The 27486-nt window shown below is 37.3% G+C and overlaps 1 protein-coding gene across 3 annotated transcripts in view; it reads right to left on the bottom strand.

Annotated features, from left to right (window-relative positions):
• Positions 1-27486, bottom strand: part of LOC109499872 (high mobility group protein B1-like) — an 807961-nt gene that overhangs the window by 439495 nt on the left and 340980 nt on the right. The gene's annotated exons all lie outside the window — the stretch shown is intronic.

Genomic DNA, 27486 nt, shown 5'->3' with positions numbered 1-27486 from the left:
AAATCCGAGAAATTATCAAGGTGTTTGCCTTGCAGAACATGTGTACCGGATGTGAAGCACATTTTGGTTTGAAGCTCTCCAATACTATCCAGCATCTAGCATCCCTGTAGGGCAGCCACAGACCCCAAACCATTATGCTGAAATTGTGAACAAATGCCATTCAGAAGCAAATTGATGAAAGTAAGATCACCACATCTAACCTGACTACTCTCCAGTTACCAAACCAAGTGGCCTGTATGGAAACAGATGTATCTACTAATTGGTTTATTAGTTATCTTTGCCCATTTGTACAGTAGTACTACACAAAACAGTTCTAAACACAAAGTACTGATACTAGCCAAATTTCTGAGCATTGTACCTTGCTACTGAGGTTTTCACTCACCAAACACAAAGTCATTTCTGCAACTCTTGGACCTGGCCTAGGAGTGGCCTTTAGTGGTGACTGCCACCTTTAAATTCTCCAGTCCACAATACAAAGGTATTCAACAATTCCTATTTGAGATGATTAACCAAATTAACAGAAGAGCTTTGGAAGAGTTACTAGACCATAAAGGTTATCAGAAATATCAGTGTAAACTGAACCAAAGTGGTTGAATAGGTGTAGCTCAGTGTAATATTCATCACAGCCATTTATATAATATTTTTAGAAGGCTAGTATCATAGGTTTTTAGGCAAATAATGCAGGAGATCAAAGGTGCTACTCCAGATAAAAACCTGAAAATCATTCCTGACTGCTCAATATGTCTCATAATAACAACAAGATAAGTCATAGTGCAGGTAGCTATAACAAGAATGCCATAGATTAAGTGTTCTTTTTTAACGTTTATTACTTATTTTGAGATAGAGAGAGAGAGGGAGGGAGAGAGAGATGCAGAGAGAGAAGAGGGAGAGAATCCCAAGCAGGCTCTGTGCTGTTAGCTCAGAGCCTGATTCAGGGCTCAAATTCACAAACCATAAGATTATGACCTGATCTGAAATCAAGAATTGGATGCTTCACTGACTGAGCCATCCATGTGCCCCTAAACACTTATTTCTCACACTTCTGGAGACTGGGAAGCCCAAGAGAAGAATGCCAGCATGGTCAGGTTCTGGTAAGAGCCCTCTTTCTGTCACATGGCAAAGACAGATAAAAAGCAAGCTCTCTCATGCCTCTTCTTATAAGGGCACTAATCCTATTCATGAGGACTCTACTCTCATGACCTAATTACCTCCTCAAAGCCCCACCTCCTAGTACGATCACAATGGGAATTTCAACATAGGAATTTTTGAGGGCACAAACATTCAGTCCATAAAAAATATATACAACAATGAGGCCACACTTAAGAATCTGCAAAGAACTTTCAAGCACATATCTTCTCAACAGTTCTTCCCTTGGCAGCATTGGTATTACTGTCTCTCATCGTATATATCAGTAATGGAAATTGAGAAACTGAATGCCCGGCATGTATCCAGCAGAAAAAGATACCAAGTACTTGGTACAGAAAAAGATACCAAGTTTAGTTGTCTCACTCTTGGTTCAGTGTCTTTCCACCTTTTCCAAACTTTGATCTACATATGAACAAAACCGCGTGTTAAGATTCACTACATTATGCTTCTATAATCCGCGTATTGATCATCTGAAATGTCCCATGATAGACAGAAAGCAGTGGATTCTTATCCATGTGAAAACTCCTAGTAAAACTGTGCTGAACTGAATGAGCCCCAGACTCTTGGCCAGCAACTCTGCAATGTGAACAGCAAGTCAATAGCAATGGCTGCGGTTCAGTGCTATGTGTAGCAGGAAAGTTGTGCCAACTGTATGCACAGTCTATGCATATTAATATTAATATAATTTTAATTAACATTTAATTTTATTTTTCATACAGAAAACCTATTTTTTGGAAGATTGAGATCCACATCATTAAACCTCTTCTTTCCTTATGTAATGAGAGGAACAAGATTACCTGCTTGTTTTAAGAGTAATTGGAACACAGTATGAACATAATTGGAAGTATTCTATATGTAGAAAATAAAAAATTATTTAAACTATACATTTACATGATACACGTGGCTAAAGGACAGACAACGAATTTTATTTTGTAATGATTTATGTTTCTAATTTTTAAATTGAAACTGAAATCAGAATTTCTGAATTCTGTCATCTGTGGGAATATTATGACCTTTAACAAATGATTTATTGTTTGTCCCAACGAAAGAGCATTTCCTTCTCATTCAACTAATATACAGAAATATTACAATTATAGAAAGCCCAGGGGGGTGTCTGACCCCCACAGATATTCAATGGTATTATAATGCACAAAACTGTGTCATCATAGATTTTAAATTTTAAAAGGAGAGATTGTGTTTTAGTGTGTGCTAAGTTTTGATAATTAAGTACCGTCATTGAAAGGAAGAAATTACCAGTTGAAACATGCTTGGGGAAAATCCTCAATTACACAAGGCTCTTTTAGTAATTTGAGTCCTATGTATTATGTGAAAAATAAAAAGCTGCCATTTTACAAACATTATTTTAAATAACTGTATCTGTAGGCCTAAAACTTGGTCCCATGTGTTTTTTTATGGTTTACATTTGCTGTAGTATCTAACTAATAGTTGGAAACACATGCTGACCAATTTGATGATGTCCTAATGAAAATTTTGTCAGGAATTTTCTCCAGCATTTCCCACTGAGATCAAATCACCATCAGACATTCCTCCACACAGTAACTTCTATTTCATCCCTTAATATTTGACTGTGCTTTTCATTTTATTTAATTAATCCTACAGAGGGCCCATATTTACTGTTGCCACCTGAGAGAGAAGGTATGAAGAGACAGGCTTTTGCAGTCATTCTTGGCTCAGTACCTTCCTTTCAACATTAGCATATGTGCGCTGTTGGCTGCTTAAGATCACACCCATCTGCTTAGACAGTGAGAAATCTGTGGGGAAGTTGGTTGCTTCTTTGCCTTAGGGTTCAAGTGTCATAAAGTGATGGCTGTATATAAACAAGCTGTAGGAACTTTGAAAATGCCCCTGTTTCACCTGGACTAAAATAGGGGCCCAAGCTCCTCCCCATATGCTGTTCTTCAAACACCTGCCAAAATATACTGGGAAAGGAAGCAAAATTGTGAATGTTTTTATCTGCCAGGAACAACAATGCTACAGGTGCCTTGGAAACTTAGTTAAATCCTGAAGCTGAGTCCAGGTGAAAATCAACACCTGATATGGAGAAGAGAATCCAAGTCAAAGATCCACTATAAACACTGTCACATTAAAAAGGCATATCTCTCATGTGAGACTAGAAATGCATGCATTCAGTTTTCCACTCATGATAGAAAATTGCCATAAGAAATAGGTAATAAAGAGACAATGACACACTGACTTCCAAGGTAATCAAAAAAGTGTACCTGTAGTAAGTGAGAAAATAATGCCAAAGATTTTATATATTTTCCATGCATTCAATGAACAATTTATATACACAAACACATTCAACCAGAATATAATATGAATTAAACACTGTATTAGACACAAAGGATACATGACTATGCAGTGACAGTCCTTTAAACCCACCCTCCTAGGCACCACACCCTATGCCAATGCTGCCAACCTCACACACCATCCAACATTCAAGCAGTGACCTATTCGTGCAACACTTCTGATATCTACTCACCAACTCTTTTGACATGAACTGACATTCTACTATGATTCAAGTACTGAACAAGGATCTCTCTCCATACATACATAACTTCATTTAATCGTCATAGTGTTATTTTTGCTTGATCATGTCTGTTTTACTCAGAACTCCTGGCTATACTCATCTTTGATGCATGCCTTAGTCCCCTTCAGATTCCACATCTGTACTGATAATCCTCCAGTAGAGTAGCAGGCAAGAACCTAAACATAAAAGTGCCTGACCAAGATGTAAAGACACTCAGATCCAGAAAACAACAAAATGCAGAGGGCCTTTCTCTAGTGAAATAGTTGATGGGGGTTGGGGGTGGGGGGAGGGGAAGATGGGTGATGGGCACTGAGGAGGCCACTTGTTGGGAAGAGCACTGGATATTGTATGTAAGTGATGAATCATGGGAATATACTCCCCAAACAATATACATACTATATACATACTATATATATACTATATACATACTCCCCATACTATATACATTGTATTTTAGCTAATTTGACAATAAATTATATTTTAAAAATAAATTAAAAATAAAATTAAAAAATGATGGTCTTAGAAATTAAAAATATACTTTCAAAGACAAAAATTAATAGATATATAAATTTAAAAAAATAAAAATAAAGATGTACAATGATTCCATATAGTCTATATGCAATTCAGATGAGCCACCATGGTGCTGGGGAGCTAGGAAAGAGAGTTGGCATTGGGTAAGAGAATAAATATTTGAACTTAGTAGTAGTAGGATTGTCTACAATATGTATTTTTTATCTTTAAATTCTATCTAAATGAAAAAACTAGTGCTTGCATTGTCACAAGACAAACAATTTAAGTAAGTGAATTCATGTACAGAGGAACAATTCTACCATTCTGTAGTAGTCAGGGTTCTCCAGAGAAACAGAGCCAGTAAGAGATACACACACACACACACGTACACACACACACACACACACACACACACACACACACAGGAGGGAGGAAGAGAGAGAGATTGATTTATTATGAATTTATTATGAGGAACTGGCTCACACAATCGTGGAATCTGAGAAGGCCCATGATTTGGCACTTGTAACCTGGAGACCCAGGAAAGCCTGTGATGTAATTCAGTTCAAGTCTGAAGGCCTACAAGAAAGCCAATGGCTTAACTCCCAGTCCAAGGGCTGGAAAAGATGAGCTATCCCAATGCAAGCAGAAATTCAAGAAGCAAAAAGGGGTGAATTCCTTCTTCCTCTGCCTTTTGTTGCCTTTGTCTGCCTTTTTGTTTCAGTGGATTGGATGGTAACTATCCACAATGGGGAGGGGGATTTACTTTATTGAGTCCACTGACTCAAATGGTAATCTAATCCAGAAATTCCCTCATGGAAAAACCCAGAAATAATGTTTAATTTGGCCATTTTGTGGCCAGTCAAGTTGACACATAAAATGAGCCATAACAGCCATATTTCCTACATTCTTATTTTCTTGTTGTGTTATTATGTCGCTGGGGATAATGGGAAATGTTGAGCTTGGGGCTGACAAGTGTCATCTCCAACCACTAACCGTGTGTGTGTGTGTGTGTGTGTGTGTGTGTGTGTGTGTGTACACACAACCTGTCAAATACCATCAAATATCCTGATAATGGCTCTTTCCAAATAGGCCATTAGCTCTCAGAAGAGGGGAAAGAGCCAATACAGAATTTCAATAATCCAACTAAGAAAGGATGGGGGTCTGAACTAAGGCTGCTAACAGTGGGAATAGAAAGCAGTTGACTGATAAGATGATATGAGATATATTATGGAGATAATACCAGTAAGACATAGTTACTGACTGGATGTGGAAGAAAGAAAGAAAAAAGGATTACTAAATTTAGCCAACTATTAAATGTTGGTGTCATTAATTGAACTAGAGGTGTCAAGAGGGGAAGCAAGTATAAGGAAAAAACATATAGTATGTTTTATATGACCCTCTGTAATTTAAAGTATCATAAAACACACACAGGGAAAGAAGCCCACTGTTTATACCACTGACTTGGGCTGGGTGATGCTCTTTGAGATACTCCTTTGTCCTGAGACAGATAAAAGCCTTTTCCTGACAGGCATTGGCCTGGGTCCCATGTGTCTTTAGCCTCACAAATGTACACGGGGCCTCCTAACTTGCCAGCAGACAGGTCAGTACTTCTAATTAGGCAGTCTTAAGGGAGTTGCTGCTAAAGCTCACTTATTTAAGTTTCTTGGGTAATTAAGAGTCTACTCTTTGCAGCAGTCATTGCCTGGCTTCCCTGCCAGTGGTCACTACAAAGAGAATCACAGATAAGAAAGCATTTTCTTTCTTGATATTGTTTGCACTGATGCTATGTGCCCTCTCAGAGACCAAGAAGAGAAATTTTGGAAGCCAAAAATATTGCCCTAGTTATTGAGAAGATGCTTTAAGTGCCAAGGAAAAACAGGATTCTGTGGATTTATGGGGACAACAGGGCAACATGAATCATGAATAAAAGTAGTCTGAGAAACAAACCTATCTTATGAAATCTATGATCTTCCTTTTTTAATGCCTTAAAACCTACTCTTTAATAACTAATAACCACAATTGATTTAATCCATTAAAAATAATCTTATGCTGAGAATAAAAAAGGGTATTGGTTTATGAGATAGAGGTTATGAAGGGAGCATGTACTTCTTGATGCTAAAATGGCAAGGTCCACTTAATCAATACAACCTGTTAATTTAAGAAGGATGGTATATTTTCAGGTTCCACATATAAGTGATATCATACAGCATTTGTCTTTCTCTGACTTACTTCACTTAATATAATGCCCTCAACATCCATCCTGTTGTCTCGAATGGCAAGAGTTCTTTCTTTCTCATCACTGCATAATATTCCAGTGTGTGTGTGTGTGTGTGTGTGTGTGTGTGTGTGTGTGTGTGTTTGTGTGTGTGTGTAGACCCACATACATCTTCTTTATCCATTTGTCTGTTGATGGACAAATAGGTATGTTTATATACCTTGACTATTGTTAATAATGTTGCAATAAACATGGATAGTGCAGGAAATCTCTTCAATATCTTGTTTTCATTTACTGTGAATAGATACCCAAAAGTGAGATTCCTGGATCATATGGTAGCTCTATTTTTTTATTTTTTCAGGAAACTGTATACTGTTTTCCATAGTGACTATACCAATTTGCATTTCAACCAACAGTGCAAAGGATTCTCTTTTCTCCATATACTTGCCAATATTTGTTATCTCTTATCTTTTTTTTTCCTAAGCAGTCTTCATGCTCAGTGTGGAACCCAGTGTGGGGCTCAAACTCACAATCTTGAGATCAAGACATGACCTGAGATCAGGAGTTCAATGCTTAGCCAACTGAGCCATCCAGGCACTCCTTTATCTCATGTCTTTTTGTCTTGTCTTTTTGGTGCCAGCCATCCTCACAGTTGTGTGGTGATATATCGTTGTGGTTTTGTTTTGCACTTCCCTGATGATTAGTGATGTTGAGCACATTTCATGTAACTGTTGGATATTTGTATGTCTTCTTTGGGAAAATGTCTATTTGGTTTCTCTGCTCATTCTTTAATGTATTGTTTATTTTTGTTTTTTTGCTACTGAGTTTTAGGAGTTCCTTGCATATTTTGAATATTAACAATTTATCAGATACATTATTTGCAAACGTTTTCTGCCATTCTGTAGGCTCCCTTTTCATTTTGTTGGTTGTCTCTTTTGCTGTGCAGAAACTTTCCAGTTGTATGTAGTACCACTTACTAATTTTTGCTTTTGTTGCTTATGCATTTTGTGTTGTATCCAAAAAAATCACTGCCAAGACCATTGTAAAGGAATTTTTTTCTATGTTCCCTTCTAGGAATTTTATGGTGTCAGGTCTATGTTTAAGTCTTTAACCTATTTCAAGTTAATTTTTAGAAGTGGTATAAGATAGGAATGGTGGTTACCAGGGACTGGAGAGTGAAGGAAAAGAGGAGATGTTGGTCAAAGGGTACAAATTTCCTGTTATAAGATGGATAAGTTCTGAGGATCTAATGTACATATGGTGATTATAGTTTATGATACTGTATATTTATTATATACTATATTATACATGTTTTATGTTTAAAATTGCTAAGAGAATAGATCTTAAATTGTCTCACCACAAAATGAAATAGTAATTATGTGATGTGGAGGTGTTAGCTAATCTATGGTGGTAACTGTTTTGCAATATATAATCAAATCAATACATTGTACACCTTAAACTTAGACACTATTATATGGTAATTACATCTCAATAAAGCTGAATTTTTTCTAACTTTTAAAAAGGAAAATAAATAGATATGGATAGGTAAATTTTTTAAAAAGAAAGAGGGAGCAGTTGACAGTGTTAAGTATTAGAGTGATGTCCATTAAAATTATTCATTTAGATTTGAAAACACCTAATGACCTTGGGAAAAGTAGGCCCAGAACTATCATAAGAACTGAAGGTTTTGGGTTTTTTTTAAGTTTATGTATTTATTTTGAGAGAAAGAGAGGGAAAGAGGGCTAGCAGGGGAGGAACAGAGGGTGAGAGAGAATCCCAAGCAGGCACCTTGCTGTCAGCACAGAGCCCGACGTGGGGCTCAGTCCCACAAACCACGAAATTATGACCTGAGCCAAAACTAAGAGTCAGTCACTTAACTGACTGAGCAACCCAGTTGCAGGACTGAAGCAGCTTATGGCCTAAAGTAAAATATAGCGGAAGTACTTTCTTCTTCCTTTTCCTCTTATGTTTCTCTTCTTGCATTAGTCTTCTAGGACTCACATACTGAAACACCACATATTGAGTGGCTTAAACAAGAGAAGTCTATTTCTCACAGTTCTGAGAGGCTAGAAGTTCAAGAGTAAAGTGTTGGCAGGTTTGGCTTCTCCTGAGGCCTCTCTCTTTGGCTTCTAGATGGCTACCTTCTTGCTAGGTTCTCAGATAACCTTTTCTTTGTGCATAGACATCCCTATTGTCTCTTCCTTTTATAAGGACACGATTTTTAATTGGATTAGGGCCCCATCCTTATGACCTCATTAACCTTAATTACTTCTTTAAAGGTTTAATCTCCACATACAGTTACATTGGAGGTTAGAGATTCAAACTATGAAGTGGCAGCTACAGGGAAACAATTAAGCTCATAATACTTCCTTTATATTCCCATTCCTTTCCTGAAGAATTCAACCAAAGCCTTGTGTGGGGGCCAAGCCAGAAAGGCAGTAGACTAAGGCCGGGGTGAAGATAGATTGCAGTGGCAATATGCAGCATGTTTGAGCACATGTGGGGTGAGGAGAGTGATGGGAAGGCAGCCGCAGCGTAGGGTGTGAGGTACAAGTGTCAAAGGCCAAGTACGGGTGAAAGGACATCCGTGTTGACAAGGTTATGGATGATGGCCCATCATGGGTTTTTGGTGCCAGGCAAAGTGAAACACTCTTCCACCCAGTACAGAGGCCTGGAGTAGGCGTCAGAGCATAGGCAAAGTAAAGACAGCATCCACGTGTAAGGGGTGGGAGCTGCCAGTACAGAACACTGGATCAACAGTGGCGTGAGAAGGAGGACCATGCAGTTCGTGGTGAGGAGGCCTTGATTGGGGTCTCACGGCATGGTGATGGCAGTGCGGCACAGGTTGTCGGAGTGAGTGTGGCATTAAGGAAGACTTCCAGGTGAAGGGAAAGGGCATGCCATGAATGATGTTGCTTACATAGAGGAGAGTTCATCAGATAAGTAAAAAATTTCAAGGATAATGAGGATCTATTTCTTACTATCAGAGAAAGGGGTAACAAATAGGAAATAGAGTAAACTAACATGAACCATATGGTGTTGGATTGGAATTGGAAGTTTCAGTGTGAACTCCGAATTTTTCACATATAAACAAAATGCAAACAGATACAAATGAATGTGTGTGTGCCTGTGTGTGTCTGTGTGTATACACTTGTATATATTCCCCAGTCTGTCCACTGAGGGAAACTGGAAGCAGTGATACACTATTAGCCATAAGAATAAGCAGATTTTGCTTACTGCTGTATTTTCCTCTAAAAGTAATCAAGGCTCCTTGGAGAAATATTTGATTCCAGGCCTAGGGCAGTAAAAGGGGAGTCTGGATCTTCTGTTATGCCAGGAAGTAAGCATCAAAAAATTATGAAGACAGGTCAAAAAATAAAGAAGCCGGCTTGAAGGAACTGTCGCTGGCCAAATCTTTGCCAATACAAACATTAAAATAAATAATTATGGGAAAAGATTTTAATCCATTGAATAAAATTAAAATACAGAGTCTGTACAAATGTAAATAAAGAAATGCATAATTTGAAACTTTGATGAGGCATGAGATATTTACATAGGCTCAAATTACCTCCTCACAAGATATTAACTAATTACAAAGGGAACAAGAGTAATTTACAGCAGAGAAGCCTGGAAGTTAGCACCTTAATCAAGTGATCAATGTGAACATCATCAATAATGGGACAAATTAAAGTCATGAGCCACTGACAGGATACAATGAGAACACAAAATCCCTCCTGTGGTAGTCCTAACATACCTGGCCTGAACTGACTCATGAGGAAATGCCAGACAAACCAAATTGGGAGATATTTTATAAAACTACTGGCCTGCATTTTATAAAGATGTCAAAGTAATGAAAGTCAAGGAAAGACTGAGGAGTTGTTCTAGATTAAAGGAGACGACAGAGACATTACAACTAAATGTGTGTGATCTTGAACTGGATCCTTTTGCTATAATGGCATTTATGGGTGAAACGTGAATGGATCCTGGGAGTTAGATGTTAGTGATGCTTTAATACTAATTTCCTAGCTCTGATGGCTGCATTGTGGTCCTGCATGAAAATGTTTTCCCTGGAGGAAAAAAAACATACTAAAATATTCAGACTTGATGAGGCAATAGGTTGACAATTTAATTTTAAATAATTTTTAAAAAAAGTTTCTGTACTATGCTAATTTCTATATTTGAAGTTGTTTGAAAAGTTGAAGGGAAAAATAAAAGAAATATATAATCTACAGTTAAAAGAATCAGGGAAGTGATTGTAGGGAAGTGAAGGGCAGGGATTTACTGAAAAAGGGGAAGAGGAAACTTTTAGAGGTGATGGAAATGTTCTACATCTTGGAGTAGTGGTTACTTGGGCATGCAGATTGGTCAAATCTATTAGGCTATATTTAAGATCTGTGCACATTGCTGCATTATACACTAATGAAGTAATAAGCACAGAAAAAAAGAGGACAGTGAGTTCAGACCATTCATTCAAACTTTTTGGTTTGGAAAAAGAGAAGAGAAAGAAGGCATAACTAGAGAGGGACCTAGAGTTAAAGAGCTTCACTTTGGTTTATTTGCCTTTTGTTTTATTTCTAGGTGTGGTTTTGGAACCTGTGACTATATGAATTATCTGAGCATGTCAAAGGAAAAAGTAGAGTGAGAACAAGACCAGAAAAAGAATGTCCAAGACAGAAAAGGGGTAGCTGCCAGAGCAGAGTCCTAGGGGGAGATGGAAAATAGATCTGATCAGACGTACATTGCATTCTGGGGACCAAGTGAAACTGACTTTAGGATGTGGGGAGCCATACAGATGAGGATCCTCTCATTGGATATCTCTATTTTTCTTGTGAAATAAGATTTGGGGTTATATTTTGAATACAAAGGATTTAAAATGACTAAGAGGGGGGTAGTTTAAAAGGTGGTTCAAGCTTGAAATTGGAATACCAGCACTAAGATAAGAATTGGCCAAGCATCCTAATTACATAATGAGAATGTCATGGCTTTGAGCAATAATCCAGATTTCAGCTAGGAGAAAATATAATTTTCTAAATCTGTCCTTAGTCAAATTATGCAGCCTTGATCATCTTAATTCCATAAATCCACTTCACAGAATAGCAATTTGCTCAAATATAAAGGATGTGAAGGAAACAAAGCAATAGGTCTGAAAGAAATGCATCATACCCTGACCCAGTCAGCAATCTGTTCAATTTTATGTGATTAATCTCTAAGCGAACATGATGACATGCATTTTATTCTCTTAGGCCAACAATGTGAAGAAGTGCAGGAGGCATGGAAAATTACTCTCGAAAGGACTAACAGAGAAAACACTGATAACTGTTCATAAGGCTACTTGTATGTTTTTCTAGCTGGTGACACATACTGCTTTCAAAGCATTTTTTTTTTTGGTAGCAAATTTACCAGGAAGCTGTATATTACATATATATTTTATATATATATACATATATATATTTTGTATATATATACATATATACATATATATACATATATATACATATATATGTATATATATATAATACATATATATTTTTTATTGACAGCATTACTAGTTTAATTAGGAGTCAGAATTCAGAACTATTTCTTAAATAGAAAGTCATAAGGTCAACAGAGGAAATGAGTTTTTTTCCAAGACTCTATCAAAAATGTAGCTGAGGAAAAAAAAAAATGTATCTGGGCAGCCTCAGCTTTCAGCACTTCTCTGAATGTCTCTTGCTTCCTGAAAAGGGAATAGTGCTCACATTGCTAGGCTGATACTCTGCTCTAATCCCTGGGTCTTCCATGCAAGTAGTTCCCTTCTTGTAGAAGCCTATCAGATGAGTGATTTATTCCATTTGACCAAAATTCTGAATATCATATATAACTAGCATAGATTTACAACAATTCCAAACAAAATGATTGCTTTCTTTCTGAAACTAAGTTACAACAGTATTTCCCTTATGCAAGCCATGTGCTTTCCCAATAGAAGAAAAAAGAAAAGAAAAGAAAAGAAAAGAAAAGAAAAGAAAAGAAAAGAAAAGAAAAGAAAAGAAAAGAAAAGAAAAGAAAAGCTGAGGACTGCATTCAATTTCATTATTGTTACGGGAATTATGTAATGGAATAATAAGAAAGGGGTGCTTTGTTTCTGATGTGTATTGAAGCATACTACTCAATGATATCACCAGAAAAGATGTGTATTAAAGCTACATTAAGAGCTAATTTAATGGGGCGCCTGGGTGGCGCAGTCGGTTAAGCGTCCGACTTCAGCCAGGTCACGATCTCGCAGTCCGAGAGTTCGAGCCCCGCGTCAGGCTCTGGGCTGATGGCTCAGAGCCTGGAGCCTGTTTCCGATGCTGTGTCTCCCTCTCTCTCTGCCCCTCCCCCGTTCATGCTCTGTCTCTCTCTGTCCCAAAAATAAATAAACGTTGAAAAAAAAAATTTTTAAAGAGCTAATTTAAGTAATGGGAATTCAATCTTTTCCTTTAGGTATGAATTTCTCCATAGGTACAATTTTTGAAATTGTATTATTTGTGGGCTTTTCAATTTTGTTGCATGATTTGGTTGAATTGGAGAACATCAGACAATCACTTTTATATAGTCAGGTTGGAAACCAAACATTCTTGTTCCAATCTTTGAAAACACACGGAATTGAGAAAAACAGATTTTTTTCAATATCATTGGATCCAGAATCTCATAGTGATATTCATCCTACAACCCTCAAACCATATGTGGCTCACAGAATATTACATATTGCTTTCTGCTAAGCCACATTATGGAGCCAGACAATTTCCTTTGGATTGTGATATAACGGTTGACCTGGAAAATGGGAGATTTAAAACAGTTCTCTCAACAGACACAGATGGACTCACACAGAGGCAAGTGGGTGGAATTCATGATGCCAGCTGTCTAGAAATGAATGACAAACTCTCTTGGACTAATCTCTCCTTCAACCTAAAATGATCTCCTCACATCGTAACCTTTATTTAGCTGTTTTGATAAGCTTGTTTTTAAATGGTATCATGAAAAGCTGTAATTGTACATTACAATAACCAGGCTGAATTCTTCCATGGTTTCTCAGGAGCCTTGATGATAAAGCGGGGGGGGGGGGGGGGGGGGGGGGTGCAGGGAGGGTGGGGGAGTAATCTTCAGATATTAAGGAGAGGTAACATGTTATAATAAGCAGAGCACATGATTTAGAGACAGACGTAGGTTCCATTCTCAATTTTGCTACTTAAAAATTCTATAATCTCAGTTTACCTATGTGTTTGCTAAAGCCCATATGTGTTATGCAGAGATGCTGTTAAGAATCAGTGATGCAATGCATGTAAAATAACTTCCATGTCAATGGTGCCCGATAATTAGCAATTATTATTCATTTATAAATGCCTGATTCATCTTATCACTTTGCACCTATTGTTGTGCCTTATCTACCGAATAAATGAATGATTAAATCAGTGTTTTTTAGTGGGTTCCTGTTAATCAACTAGAGTAATGCTTTCATATTCAAAGCATTTAATAGGTGAATCCATAAATTAAAAATAAAGATGTTAACCTGGTTCACTCACAAAAAAAGCTTACTGAACTGAAACATTCCAAATAAAATATTACTGGTTTTTCTGGCACTTTCAAAGCAATTATAATCTTATTTAAATCAGTGGAAAGTTATGGAAGATAAGTATTTTTTGACTGTTCACTGGCTTCCCTTTTGCTTAGGAAGAGGAATCATGTTTTAGAGCTGGAAATGGGCTGTAGAGATCTCTAATCAACCCCTTCATTTTACAGATGACTAAACTAAGGCCCAGGGGAGGCCAAGTGACTTGCACGTGATCATAACAGAAGAGCCAAGGTTAGAAATCAGGTCACAGAAATCTCAATGCTGTTTTCTTTATTCTACACACTGCATACATCAAGCCTAAGATGTAATGATATGCTTTGGTGCTCTAGAAGAAAATTTTGTGGTGGGTTCTCATGGAGCAAAAGACATTTAGGATCAACACAACTCAAGGTGAAAGAAAAATGGCACCTCATTAAGTCAAAATCTTAAGGGAAATAATAAACTTAATATCACCTTTCTTCAGTCCCTTAGTATGGAAGCTATGTGAAGCTATGTATTATTCTAATATAAATACTTGGGTCTTACAGAATTATTGGTATTAAAAGCATGTTGGTCTTTCCACAGTAATGGTAAATAGTTCTTTTGCTCTCTGAGGATTTGTCAGTTGTGTGAAAACACTGTACTACACTCTTCTCCTTCAAAGACTGAGTGGATTTAGCCTCAGCAGCCTTACAAGGTGATATTTGGAGAGTACTTCATTGATTTGTGCCTATGTTTGCACCTCCATTCATATTATGACACTAATGGTAGTTATATAGTTAGTATAAGAATCAGTTGAAGTAATATATTAAAGCACTTAGAATTATGGTATAAAATAAAAACCTAACAAATACTACCTGCTACTATTATTGCTATTTTCATCATTATCATACGTTGTCAAAATAGGTAATATTTACAGATAGCATTAATATAGCCATATTAAATTCTATCCTCTGTCTTCCTTATGCTTCATAAATGTACTTATCCCATCTCAGTCTGCTCTGTCATCTGATCAAATGGTGCCACGAATTTTTTAAAAATGTTTATTTTCGGGGGGGGGGTGGGCAGAGAAAGAGGGGAATAGAGGATCTGAGGCAGACTCAGCACTGGCAGCTAAGAGCCTGATGCAAGACTCTAACCCACAAATTGTGAGATCATGAGCTGAGCCAAAGTCAGACACTTAACCAACTGAGCCACCCAGGCACCCCTGAAATGTTTTAATCTTAATTCACTTCTATGCTTTCTACTATTAGACTTCATAGCTTCAAAAAAAAGCGACATTTCACAAATACGCACACTTACTTTGATGCACTTAATGTTCTTTCAAAGGCCTCTGACTCTCTTCTTAGTAGCTTTCTAAATCTACTAAGGTCTCCATTTGAACTCAAGATGACCATAGGAAAGGAAAACTTGGTAGAAATATGAATAAAATCAGAAATAAATTTAATATAGGATATTCCTACACATCTGTAGGGATATGATTTCACTTGCTTTAAGTGACTGCATATAACTTCTTAGTTTGTTGTAAGAAAAGTAGAAAGAATCTGGAAGAACTTTTTATATTTTCCATCACCTTAGTTCAGGGTCTGAAGCTGAACTAAATATATACATCAGTAAATATTACCGAATCCATGAATAAAATAAACCAAAGTGTATCACTGAAATTTTGTCAAATATTTGGAACTGTAATGTTTTTTCAGTATAGGGTTTTTTCTTCTTATTTTTTTATATGTCTTCATTGGAAAATCTAAATGGATGAGTCTCATTTTTTTTTTTGCCAAGACCTACAATGTGTATTCAACTCTCTGTCACTTCTAAGTGGACAGTTATTGGATATTCATCATCCACATGCCTGTAGTTGATTAAAGAAAGGCTGAAGGCTGTGCTAAAGAAAGTTCACTTCTCAATGTTTTAAAAACAGATTCAATAAACTGGGGAAATAATTCATTTCTAAACACAGTGCCCTTCTTCTGATAGAGCATATTTTCAAAAGTTAGACAATATAGGGTTCCTGGGTGGCTCAGTCAGTTGAGCATCAGCCTCTTGATTTCCTCTCCAGTCATGATCTCACAGTGGTGGTATGCAGCCCCACATCGGGCTCTGAGCTGGACGTGGAGACTGCTTGGGATTCTCTCTCTCCTCTCTCTCTGTCCCCTGCTCACACTTTCTCTCAAAAGAGAAATTGTACAAAAAAGCCCAAAGTCATGACTAACATGATATCAAAAAAACATGTAGTGACAGAATATTCATCTCTACTATTTTTAATTTTGTGTGCTCATTTCATAGCCAACTTTGTACTTTTACACCAAAAACCTGGGATGAGAGTGACTGCCGAACAGGCATTGCCTAAGTTAGATTTTTAGACAAACACATTAAAAAGTAAAAGACTAGAGGAGCCAAAATGGTGGAACAGCATGGAAGTTTTTTGTGTGTCTTGCATCCATGAAATACACCCAGAAAAACACTAAACCATCCTGCACACCTAGAAAACTGATTTGAGGATTATCACAACAATCTGCACAACCTGAACCACAGAGTTCAGCAGGTACCGGGTACGGAGAGGTGAACTTAGGGAGAGAGAAGCCGTGGTGGGCAGGGAGCCGCTTTTGCAGGCGGCGAGAGGATGGAGACTGGGGGCGGGGGGAGAATATGGAAAAAACACCCCTCCCCAAAAGCAGCTGGGGAGAAAGTGGAAAATTGGAAACAGTCACAGGGACTAAACTAAAAAGGGAGAAAGGAGAAAGGAGATGGTTTAAATTCCATTAAGACTGTAAATAAGGGGAGTGCAGAATCTGCAACTCCCCAGCTCAATACCTGGCAGTGCTCTTGTGGGAAGGGTGAATCCCCAGGAGCAGAGTGGGGTCTGGGAGGTTCTTGGGCCACACAGGAAAAAGCGGTTCCACTGCTGGAAAGACATTTGGTAGAGACTGTTGAGGCCACCTGGTCCCAGAAGACCCCAGAGAAAGGCCACATTCACTGGTGCTGGAACAATGTCGTTAAGGGTGAAGCCTGGTGCCAGATGTGTGTGATTTTCCATAATAACTGAAATGCTGCTGCTACGCTATCTCGCGAACTTTTTCTAGGGTGGGCTAGCACCTGGCCTCAGTGTTGGGGCACTAGAAGCAGCAGGGTCCAGCAAGTGTTCCTGGGTGCAGCCGGCATTCAGCCATTACTTGCTGAGACCCTCCTGCAGAGGGGCAGAATAGGTCCAAGCCACAGTCCTTCAGAAGTAAGGAGCCGGGGAAAACAGCCACATCCGAGACAAAACTAGGGAGAGAGGTACTGCCTGGGGCCTGGTCACAGACAGTGAAGAAGCAGGGAGTTGATGAAAGCTGAAGACAGAGGACAGGTGAGCGATTGCTGATCGGGGAGAACAGAGTTCTGATACTAGGGACTGGGTAGCTGGGTGACACCATTTTCACCGCTCCCGCGCATGCGCATACACATATGCACTTATGAGCGCCATAACACTGCACCCCAGTAGGCTAGCAGCGCCATCTAGTGGAGAATGGAGCCTTTACACTAAGCCCTGCCCAACTGGGCCAACCTCACTCTTCAAGAACCCAAGACTCCCCGCCTGCTTACTTTATGGACTATAAAGTGCTTCATAGTCTGACTTCTAGGAGAAAACGAAGTAATTTCAGTTCTATTCCAATCTGTTAGCAGGTCCATCTATTCAATTTTCTTTTCTTTTTTTTTTTTTTTTCTCTTTTTCACTTCTTTTTCTTGAATACAGAAAGAGAAAAAAATCATTTTTATTGTTAATTTTTATTAAAAAAATTTTTCTTTAATTTTTTTTACTGTATTCTTTACTTTTTTGTAATTTTTTTCAAATTCTATTTTACTCCCATCATTTCATTTTAGCCTACTTCAGTGTACTCATTTTTTCAAATTCTCAAATGATTTCCTTTTTTTTTTACTTTTTCCCCCTTTTTTTGCTAATCTATCACACCACTTTCAACACCCAGACCAAAACACACCTAGGATCTAGCATCATTTATTCAATTTTTTCTGTGTGTGTGCTTTTAATTTTTAATTTTAATATGTTTTTTAATTTTAATTTTTTAATTTTAATTTTTCTACCCCGTTAATTCATTTTCTCCATTCAAAATGATGAAACAAAGGAATTAACCCCAAAAGAAAGAGCATGAAGAAATGACAGCCAGGGATTTAACCAACACAGATACAAGCAAGATATCTGAACCAGAATTTAGAATCATGATAATAAGAATACTAGCTGGAGTTGAAAACAGATTAGAATCCCTTCCTGTGAAGATAAAAGAAGTAAAAACTAGCCAGGATGAAATAAAAAATGCTATAACTGAGCTGCAATCATGGATGGATGCCGCGGCGACAAAGATGAATGAGGCAGAACAGAGAATCAGCAATACAGAGGACAAACTTATGCAGAATAATGAAGCAGGAAAAAAAGAGGGAGATTAAGGCAAAAGAGCACAATTTAAGAATTAGAGAAATCAGTGACTCATTAAAAAGGAACAACATCAGAATCATAGGGGTCCTAGAAGAGGAAGAGAGACAAATAGGGGAAGAGGGATTATGTGAGCAAATCATAGCAGAAAACTTTCCTAACCTGGGGAAAGACACGGACATCAAAATCCAGGAAGCACAGAGGACCCCCATTAGATTCAACAAAAACTGACCATCAACAAGGCATATCATAGTCAAATTCATAAAATACTCAGGCAAGGAGGGAATCATGAAAGCAGCAAGGAAAAAAAAGTCCTTAACCTACAAGGGTAGACAGATCAGGGTTGCAGCAGACCTATCCACAGAAACTTGGTAGGCCAGGGGCGCCTGGGTGGCGCAGTCGGTTAAGCGTCCGGCTTCAGCCAGGTCACGATCTCGCGGTCCGTGAGTTTGAGCCCCGCATCAGGCTCTGGGCTGATGGCTCAGAGCCTGGAGCCTGTTTCCGATTCTGTGTCTCCCTCTCTCTCTGCCCCTCCCCCGTTCATGCTCTGTCTCTCTCTGTCCCTCAAAAAATAAATAAACATTGAAAAAAAAAATTTAAATAAAAAAAAAAAGAAACTTGGTAGGCCAGAAAGTAGTGGCAGGATATATTAAATGTGCTGAATCAGAAAAATATGCAGCCAAGAATTCTTTATCCAGCAAGGCTGTCATTCAAAATAGAAGGAGAGATAAAAAGTTTGCCAGACAAACAAAAATTAAAGGAGTTTGTGACCACTAAACCAGCCCTGCAAGAAATTTTAAGGGGGACTTTCTGAGGGGAGAAAAGATGAATATATATACCCAAAGCAACAAAAGATTAAAAAGAACCAGAGAACACCACCAGAAACTCCAACTGTACAAGCATCATAATGGCAATAAATTCATATCTTTCAGTACTCACTCTAAACGTCGAAGGACTCAATGTTCCAATCAAAAGACATAGGGTAACAGAATGGATAAGAAAACAAGATCCATCTATATGCTGTTTACAAGAGACCCACCTTAGACCTAAAGACACCTTCAGATTGAAAATAAGGGGATGGAGAACCATCTATCATGCTAATGGTCAACAAAAGAAAGCCGGAGTAGCCATACTTATAAAGCCAGACTTTAAAATAAAGACTGTATCAAGACATGCAGAAGGACATTATATCATAATCAAGGGGTCTATCCACCAAGAAGACCTAACAATTGTAAATATTTATGCACCAAATATGGGAGAACCCAAATATATAAATCAATTAATCACAAACATAAAGAAACTCATTGAGAGTAATACCATATTAGTAGGAGACTTCAACACCCCACTCACAGCAATGAACAGATCATCTAATCAAAAAATCAACAAGGAAACAATGGCTTTGAAGGACACACTGGACCAGATGGACTTAACAGATATATTCAGAACATTTCATCCTAAAGCAGCAGAATATACATTCTTCTCCAGTGCACGTGGAACATTCTCCAGATCAGACCATATACTGGGACAAAAATCAGCCCTAAGTAAGTACAAAAAGATCGAGACCATACCATGCATATATTCAAGGTATGAAACTCGAAATCAATCACAAGAAAAAATTTGGAGAGGTACCAAACACTTGGAGACTGAAGAACATCCTACTAAAGAATGAATGGGCTAACCAAGCACTTAAAGAGGAAATTAAAAAGTATATGGAAGTCAATTAAAATGATAATACCACAACCCCAAACCTCTGGGATGCAGCAAAGGCAGTCATAAGAGGAAAGTATATAGCAATCCAGGCCTACCTAAAGAAGGAAGAAAGATCTCAGATAGACAACCTAACCTTATGCCTTAAGGAGCTGGAAAAAGAACAGCAAATAAAACCCCAAATCAGCAGAAGACAGGAAATAATAAAGATTAGAGCAGAAATTAATGCTATAGAAACCAAAAAAAAAAAAAAAAAAACACTAGAAGAGATCAATGAAACCAGAAGCTGGTTCTTTGAAAGAATTAACAAAATTGATGAACCACTAGCCAATTTGATCAAGAAGAAAAGGAAGGGACCCAAATAAAAAAAATCAAGAATGAAAGAGGAGAGATCACAACCAACACAACAGAAATAAACACAATAACAAGAGAATATTATGAGCAATCATATGCCAATAAAATGGGTAATCTGGAAGAAATTGACAAATTCCTAGAAACATATACACTACCAAAACTGAAACAGGAAGAAATAGAAAATTTGAACAGACCCATAGCCAGTAAGGAAATCGAATTAGTAATCAAAAATCTGCCAAAGAACAAGAGTCCAGGGCCAGATGGCTTTCCAGGGGAATTATACCAAACATTTAAGGAAGAGTTAACACATATTCTCTTGAAGCTGTTCCAAAAAATAGAAATGGAAGGAAAACTTCCAAATTCTTTCTATGAAGCCAGCATTACCTTGATTCCAAAACCAGACAGAGACCACACTAAAAAGGAGAACTATAGACCAATTTTCCAGATGAACATGGATGCAAAAATCCTCAACAAGATATTAGCCAACCAAATCCAACAATACATTAAAAAAAGTATTCACTATGACCAAGTGGGATTTATACCTGGGATGCAGGGCTGGTTCAATATCTGCAAAACAATTAACATGATTCATCTCATCAATAAAAAAAAGGACAAGAACCATATGATCCTCTCAATAGATGCAGAGAAAGCATTTGACAAAATAGAGCATCCTTTCTTGATAAAAACCCTCAAGAAAGTAGGGATATAAGGATCATACCTCAAGATTACAAAAGCCACATATGAATGACCTAATGCTAATATCATCCTCAATGCGGAAAAACTGAGAGCTTTCCCCCTAAGGTCAGGAACAAGACAGGGATGTCCACTCTCACCACTATTATTCAACATAGTATTGGAAGTCTTAGCCTCTGCAATCAGACAACACAAAGAAATAAAAGGCATCCAAATTGGCCAGGAGGAGGTCAAACTTTCACTCTTCACAGATGACATGATACTCTATGTGGAAAATGCAAAAGATTCTGCCAAAAAACTGCTAGAATTGATTCATGAGTTCAGCAAAGTTGCAGGATATAAAATCAACACACAGAAATCTGTTGCATTCCTATAAACCAACAATGAAGTAACAGAAAGAGAAATCAAGGAATTGATCCCATTTACAGTTGCACCAAAAACCAAAAAATACCTAGGAATAAATCTAACCAAAGAGGTGAAAAATCTATACACTGGAAACTATAGAAAACTTATGAAAGAAATTGAAGAAGACACAAAAAAATGGAAAAAGATTCCATGCTCCTGGATAGGAAGAACAAATATTGTTAAAATGTCGATACTACCCAAAGCAATCTACATATTCAATGCAATCCCTATCAAAGTAACACCAGCATTCTACACAGAGCTAGAACAAATAATCCTAAAATTTGTATGGAACCAGAAAGACCCCAAATAGCCAAAGCAATCTTGAAAAAGAAAACGAAAGCAGGAGGCATCGCAGTCCCAGACTTCAAGCTATACTACAAAGCTGTAATCATCAAGACAGTATGGTACTGGCACAAGAACACTCAGATCAATGGAACAGAATAGAGAACCCAGAAATGGACCCACAAACGTATGGCCCACTAATCTTTGACAAAGCAGGAAAGAATATCCAATGGAATAAAGACAGTCTCTTCAGCAAGTGGTGCTGGGAAAACTGGACAGTGACATGCAGAAAGATGAACCTGGACCACTTTCTGATACCATACACAAAAAATAAACTCAAAATGGATGAAAGACCTAAATGTAAGAAAGGAAGCCATCAACATCCTCGAGGAGAAAGCAGGCAAAAACCTCTTTGATCTCGGCCTCAGCAACTTCTTACTCAACACGTCTCCAGAGGCAAGGGAGACAAAAGCAAAAATGAACTACTGGGACCTCGTCAAAATAAAAAGCTTCTGCACAGCAAAGGAAACAATCAGCAAAACTAAAAGGCAACCAACAGAATGGGAGAAGATATTTGTAAATGACATATCAGATAAAAGGTTAGTATCCAAATCTATAAAGAACTTATCAAACTCAACACCCAAAAAACAAATAATCCAGTGAAGAAATGGGCAAAAGACATGAATAGACACTTCTCCAAGGAAGACATCCAGATGGCCAACTGACACATGAAAAAATGCTCAACTTCATTCATCATCAGGGAAATACAAATCAAAACCACAATGAGATACCACCTTACACCTATCAGAATGGCTAACCTTAACAACTGAGGTAACAACAGATGTTGGTGAGGATGTGGAGAAAGAGGATCTCTTTTGCATTGTTGGTGGGAATGCAAGCTGGTGCAGCCACTCTGGGAAACAGTATGGAGGTTCCTCAAAAAACTAAAAATAGAACTACCCTACGACCCAGCAATTGCACTACTAGGCATTTATCCACAGGATACAAGTGTGCTGTTTCAAAGGGACACATGCACCTCCATGTTTATAGCAGCACTATCAACAATAGCCAAAGTATAGAAAGAACCCAAATGTCCATCGATGGATGAATGGATAAAGAAGATGTGGTATATATATATATATATATATATATATATATATATATACACACACACACAATGCAGTATTACTTGGCAATCAAAAAGAATGAAATCTTGCCATTTGCAACTACATGGATGGAACCGGAGGGTATTATGCTAAGTGAAATTAGTCAGTCAGACAAAGACAAATATCATATGACTTCACTTATATGAGGACTTTAAGAGACAAAACAGATAAACATAAGGGAAGGGAAACAAAAATAATATAAAAAACATGGAGGGGGACAAAACAGAAGAGACTCATAAATATAGAGAACAAACTGAGGGTTACTGGAGGGGTTGTGGAAGGGTGGATGGGCTAAATGGGCAAGAGGCACTAAGGAATCTACCCCTGAAATCATTGTTGCACTATATGCTAATTAATTTGGATGTAAATTTTTAAAAAATAGAAAATAAAATTTAAAAAATTAAATAAAAGATGAAAACAAAAAAAAGGAAAAAGAAAAGGAAAAAGACTAGTGAATACTGGAAAATTTCAGGGCAAATACAATGAATTTGAATATGGATTAAATTTGATCTAGGATGAATATAAATGAGGTTTCATTACAGATAAAAAAAATTAAACATTTTTGGAGTTGCAAATGGAAGAAAGATATATTTAATTAGAACTATAAAGTAGATTAAATAAAACCTGCTTTAAAAAATAAAGTCTATGAAGTAACAGGGAATTTTTCCCCCAGCCCCCTGCCCAGGATATAGGAAAATAAATTTCAAACACTCCATGAAAGAAAAATTACAGACTTTTGTAGTTGACTCAAACTGACAAAATAAGTCTCCTGAATCATTGTTTAAAAAGTTTAAAATCTACTTCCACAAAAGTGGAAGGAAGTCCATCCAGAAGGTTGGACTTGAATGTTACTTCCTTTAATAAACCTTCTTGGATATTCTCAGTCTGAATCTCTGTGGTCTCACAGCAAAATAGTATGCTCTTCTTAACTAGGTAGTGTAGGGAGTTCAAAAGAGAATGATGTTATAGATTGACACATCTGAGTTGGAATCCCCCTCTGACACTTGTTTAAAACTCTTGAAGCTTTGGCAAGTCACTTGAGTCTAAGTAATGAGAATATCTATTTTCCCAGGATACCGTAGGCATTAAGGGTGGTGTGTATGTCGAAGAGTTTAGAAGACAGTTGCATGAAAGAGTCAAAGTATTAGTTCTCATATTGCTCCACCCTGAAAACCTGAGGGTCTTTCTTCATTTTGAATCCACAGATTTGATCTTATCACATGTTCAAAATAGAAATGATATTAGAATAACATTGAAATAACATTGAATAACATTGAAATAATAAAGGAATATGGGTACAACAAATTGCTGTTACTTTCAGACCTTGGGAAACTGCAAGGTATTTCTAGGCTAATCAAGGATTGCCTGATAACCTTCAGATAAGGCTAAAATGCCAAGATGAGAACAAGACAAGCCAAATGAAGGAGAGGCCTGTGAGATGTCATTCACTCTGAGTATCAGGTCCCACTAAATTCATGGCCTCTTTGAGGTTTAATGACAACAGTTTAATGATTTATAGTGCTAATCCAGAAATTTTGGGCAAACTTGGTGATCATATCTCTATAACCCCCTAGGAATCAAATCAAAGAGAGTCAGTTCAGTATCAGAGAAAGAGGAATCCCAAGGTCAAATATTGTTTGAGAAGAGGGGGTCAGTGTTGGGCAAAATGGGTGAAGGGGAGTGGGGATACAGACTTCCTGTTATGGAATGAACAAATCACAGGAATAAAAGGTACAGTCTAGAGAATATAGTCAATGATACTATATATGATGATGGATCTACGCTTGTGGTGAGCATAGCATAATGTATCATAATTGTGACTCAGTTGTTGAATCACTATGTTAGTCACCTGAAATGAATAGTATTGTGTGTCTATTATACATTAAATAAATAAATAAATAAATAAATAAATAAATAAATAAATAACAGAAGAAGTGATCACCTTACTGTCCCTATCATACATCTCCCACAATAGAAATCTATGGTTTTTAGACAATCAGAAATAAAAGGAAACAGGGGCGCCTGGGTGGCTGTTGATTAAGTGTCCAACTTCAGCTCAGGTCGTGGTCTCACAGTTCATGAGTTCAAGCCCTACATCGGGCTCCATGCTGACAGCTCATAGCTTGGTTCCTGCTTCAGATTCTATGTCTCCCTTGCTCTCTGCCCCTCCCCCGCTTGCACTCTCTCTCTCTCAAAAATAAATAAACATTAAAAATTTTTTTCTCTTAAATAAAAGGAAACAATGAGACTGGATATGTAACTTCTAAATAAAATTGATCCTGGAACCCATAATTGTGTCTTGATAGACAGAACAATAACATGGATTTCCATTTATTGTGGAACACAGAGAGATATATTTGGTCTAAATAAGAGAGAACATAGCACATGTTGTCTTTTGAAAGAGGTCAATGTACGGCACAGATTAAGTAAACACATAAAAAGTCTCAACAATGAATTGTAAATAAGTGTATTTTGGGGTCTTATAAATTAAGATAGGAGGGAATTTCTCTTTTGATAACTCATAAGGGAAACATAAGGTTATTTTGACAGAATGCTGGTGACACACAAGCCTTTACGCTGACTCTGGGTACTGCTCTCTTTTCCCAAACACTCAACCCAGAAAAACTGCTGGCTGGTGTTCACCTGTGAAATTGAGTGTGCACACAATTCAACCTCCGTAGACAGAATGAAACACTGCAAACGATAAGAGGGTGATGTGAATTTGTAAGAAATACACGTATGCTGTTGGAGTCTAATAGAAATATTTTAACCACTGGCCTGAATCCAATCTGCACAGTAATTTAATAGACTATCAACCACAAATGCAATCCATAAGGCAAGTAAATGGTACCAAACGCAATAGGTGATTTTCTTGGAATGGGATTGGTAGAATCAAACTAATCTATGTGAAAAAGGAAGCTGCCTGGCAACATCATACAGTTAAAATCTTCAATAAGAAAGTGTAACCAATCATATCCTTATGACATCATGATTTGGAAGAAATTTGATCAATACCACAGGACCTAAAAACTCTGAAAGATTTTTTTTAATCACCAAGAATTTCTTCTTTTTCCTAGCGTATTTTTATCTCATTAAATGTAGAGGAATTCCATGGGAACAAAACTTGAAGCCAGTGTTTTCTAAGAAACATTTAAGTATGCATGTTTAAATAATGATTTTTTTCTCTCAAAGCAACTTATTGCAACTTGTACCATTTATACACCCTTTTTAGAATTCCACTTTAGGGAATTATTTTAAGAGTCATCTAAGGATACCTAAAATGAAATTAATCCCATGACTCTATAATCATAACTCAGAGATGAATTCAGAGGGTTGTCATTAGCTCCAACATAGCTCTACTAAATAGAAATACTTAGATTCATTTCTTTTAAAAATTTTTTATGTTTATTTCTGAGAGAGAGATAGGGAGGGAGAGAGAGAGAGAGAGAGAGAGAGAGAGAGAGAGAGAGAGAGAGAGAGAGAAACATGAGCAGGGGAGGGGCAGAAAGAGAGGGAGACACAGAATCCAAAGCACCAAAGCAGGCTCCAGGCTCTAAGCTGTCAGCACAGAGCCTGATGCTGGGCCCGAACCCCCCAACAGTGAAATCATGACCTGAGACAAAGTCAGATGCCCAAATGACTGAGCCACCCAGGCGCCCCGAAATAGTTAGAGTCATAATAAAAATATTATAAGGAAAAAATGCAGACAAACAATTGTAGGAGTAAACCATTTTTCTTTTCTTCATGGAAAGAGTTCAAGAGCACAATGAATACCTTATCTAGATGGCCTGGAATTCTCTAGAGATAGAAGCAACCAGATGATATGAACATCCCTTCTAGCTGAGGATTAGATTCTTTTTTTTAAAATCATATATATAGTATATGACAAAAATATTGCCCACATGATATACTGGTTAAATTCAGTTTTCTCAGCCAACCATATGATATCATCCATATAATTCCCCACGTACACTCTTTCCTTCCATAGATGATCAGTTAAAAATAAAACATAAAATAAAATAACCAAGAGATTTTGTTTCTAAGAGAAAGTTAATCTTACCATTAGAGACTAGATTGTTGATGACTGAGAAAAAATGGAGGATAACTTGAAAAATCTAATACAACATTTTATCCATTTATTCAAACATCAAACAGGTATTTATGACTTATTATGTGACAGTCAGTGTTTCTAAGTATTAAAATGCAGATTAAAAGATTAAAAATAAAAGAGATGATGGCCTCTGACCTCATGGAGTTTGCATTCTTATAGGGAAAACAAACTTTAGACTAAGTTACACAAATAAATATACGACTAAATATTTTTATAAGGTCTATGATGAAAAAGTAAAGGTCTATGATAGACAAGAGATGATCTAATTTAGATTGAAGAAAGAAAAAATTAGAGTTATGCAAGAATATAGGGATTTATTAGGTGGATGCTCCCTTCAAGCAGAGAAA

This window comes from Felis catus, chromosome B2, assembly GCF_018350175.1.
Source record: "Felis catus isolate Fca126 chromosome B2, F.catus_Fca126_mat1.0, whole genome shotgun sequence".
NCBI classification, from domain to species: domain Eukaryota; kingdom Metazoa; phylum Chordata; class Mammalia; order Carnivora; family Felidae; genus Felis; species Felis catus.
This window is presented reverse-complemented; position numbering and strand designations above follow the sequence as displayed.